Source organism: Corvus brachyrhynchos, unplaced genomic scaffold, assembly GCF_000691975.1.
Source record: "Corvus brachyrhynchos isolate BGI_N302 unplaced genomic scaffold, ASM69197v1 scaffold65, whole genome shotgun sequence".
Classification (NCBI taxonomy): domain Eukaryota; kingdom Metazoa; phylum Chordata; class Aves; order Passeriformes; family Corvidae; genus Corvus; species Corvus brachyrhynchos.
In genome coordinates this window covers 3,382,398-3,385,027 of record NW_008238365.1, presented here as the reverse complement: position 1 = coordinate 3,385,027, position 2,630 = coordinate 3,382,398, and the positions used below count along the sequence as shown (strand labels likewise).

Here is a 2,630-nt window from a genome sequence, read left to right as displayed (position 1 = left end):
CCCCGCCCAGCCCCACCCGGCCCATCTGCCCCAGCCTCAGGCACCCCAAAAAGACACCGGTTTCCCGTTTCCGAGCCCCACCTCAGCTGTTCGAGAGGCCTTGGAGCTGCTTCTCCCCCACTCCCCGTCACACGTGAGCCTTAGTCACCGCCAGCAGCCGCCCCCGCTCGCGGGGCTCCCCCACCTCATCCCACCCTGCCCCGGTAACCGGCAGACAGCAGAGGCCTCTCCCTCTCCCCGGGCAGGAGCAGCTGCCCCGGCTCGGCCCGGCTCAGGGCTGAAACCCCTCTCGGCCCTGCAAGGACGGGAGTGTAGCGGCACGGCCAGGGTAGGGGACTAGTGGGCAGGACCAGCAGTGGGAGGAACACGGCTCCAGGCTCTTCAGGGGCACCAGGAGCCAGGGACACGTCCTTGTCCACCACGGGGCCAGACTGCTCCAGGCATCCCGCAGAGTGCCCGGCTCTGGGTGTGTATATGAGCAAAGTTAGTTTTCTGCGGGCAGCACCCATCACAGATGCCTGTTTTGGGGATGATGTCACCACAGGCCAGAAGATCCCCTGGCACTCATTCTCCCTCACCTACCAGGCAAACAGGTTTACCGAAATCCCAGCCCTTTCCTTTGGAAGTGCATTCCCCTGACTCAAGGATGGGGAGTTCCTCAGTGGATGAGGTGGCCCCACTCTGTGATGCTGCAGGGGTAGCCCTACACCCAAATCACCCTAAAATCATCACCCTCCTACAGCCTCCAGGCCGGCACCCTCTCACCTGGCTCAGACAGAGCAGAGGCTTCCCAAAACTCCCAGAGCCTCACCTGCCAGCTGACTTCCCACCAGGGAATGCTGCATGGCCAAGCCTCAGCTCTGGGAGCTGGGTACCCCAGGAGGATGGCAGGGAGTGCAAAGTCCCAGTGAGCTCACAAAGCTGGGATATGCCCTGGGACAGGGAAGGGGAACAGCCCCACTCACACTGTTGCATGGCTGAGCCTCCAAGGGGCTCCGGCGGCCCTACCACCCCATATTTCCATGGCACACAAGGGATCTGGCAGAGCAGGACTGGAGCCACTCCATGACATGCTCCAAGGGTGTCTGTGTGTGGCTTCCAAAGCCTCTTTGCCTGTGGGTCCCACAGCATCACCCAGAGCAGATGAGCATCTCAAGGCTCTGGGACAGCCTGGCACTGGGTCCAGCCATGTCCATGGTCCTTCTCCCCACTGTGGGGTCAGTCTGGAGCAGGGGGCATGGTGAGGAAGGGGCAACCATGGGTGTACAGGGCCTGTGGCTGTGCTCCAATAGTGCAACATGAGAGGGCTCGTGAGCACCACACCAGCTCAAGTCGATGGGCTTATACAAGCAGGGATTGATCAATTGCTCTGCTGCAGGCAGAGCCCTGCTGTGTTGGGGTTCCTGGGTCCAGCCCCCCCCATTCCCGTGGAGCTGGGAACAGCTGCCCTCCCTGAGCTGATGGAAAATCCGATGAGCTCATGATGAGCACAGCACCCAGCCCTAGCTGCTGCATGCCCCAGCATTCCCTGTGCTCCTCAGCCCTGCAGCGTGGGATGCAACACTGCCGTGGCTTCCTCAGGCCAGCCTGGGCAGGGGGCTGCACCCCGAGGCCCAACACCTGGCCCTGACACTGATTGTAGGGACCCGAAGGGATCAGCACCTCAAAGTCAAAGGACAACTACAGCCACAGCTCAGCCCTGCCAGCATGAGCTGACGCTGTGGGACTCTGGGAGCAAACAGGGATAAGGAGGGCAAACAAACCCTGCCTGCACCTCTGAGCAAAGTTCCATGTGGGACACCCCATCCCACCCGTTTCCACCTGCTCCCCATCCCTCTGCTCCCACCTCTCCTCAGCCCCAGGACTTTGCACTGGCCCCAGGCTGCTCCCACCCTGCTGCTCTGTGACATGGTGCCCACAAGGGCTGATCTAAATCCCGGTCCCCAAAACACTCCAGCTGATTCCCACTAGCCATGGGGCAGTGACCCAACAGGATCCTGGGGACGAGTGTCAGTGCCTGTGTCCTGTCCTGGGGCAGATGGATGCAATAGGAACCCATCACCAGCAGCATTTCAGGGCTACAACCAGACCCCCAGCATTTTGCCATGGGGCTACGCCACTGTCCATGGCAAATCCCGGCTGCTGCAGGACAATCCCCTCTGGGTATCAGTGACAAATGGTCCAGCAATGGGCTGAGCCACAGCAGGCTGTGCCCTGCCCTGCCACAGCTCGTGCCTGCTCTGTAATTATCCCAAGCCGCATCTGTAATTAGTGTCCTGATGTCATGGGGTCAGGCCTGGGCAGCCCCAGGCGCTCCCTGCCACCCCCACCTTGGCCTCCGGCCTCGGGGCTGGAGGAGATCACAGTCTTCCAACACCATCCGGAGGAGTTCCTGCCTGGCTCCGGCTCCCCGCCAGCATTGCTGCCAGAATCACATCCCAGCGCTGTTCCACAGCCCCCGAGCTGCTGCAGGGTTGGACCTGTCCCTCAGACCAGCGCAGGGCTTGGTCGCTCCAACAGCTGCATCTCTGCCCCCTTCCCTGCAGCATCCTGCCCGTTCCCTGGATGCTGCCTGGGAAGTAGATCCTACCTCGGAAGAAGGGTCAGGCCCTGCCCTCCCGAGCCTCCCA

The 2,630-nt window shown here is 61.9% G+C and overlaps 1 protein-coding gene across 1 annotated transcript in view; it reads right to left on the bottom strand.

Annotated features, from left to right (window-relative positions):
- The window catches only part of LOC103616969 (beta-xylosidase/alpha-L-arabinofuranosidase 2), a 17,366-nt gene that overhangs the window by 10,219 nt on the left and 4,517 nt on the right, over positions 1 to 2,630 (bottom strand). The window lies entirely within an intron of this gene.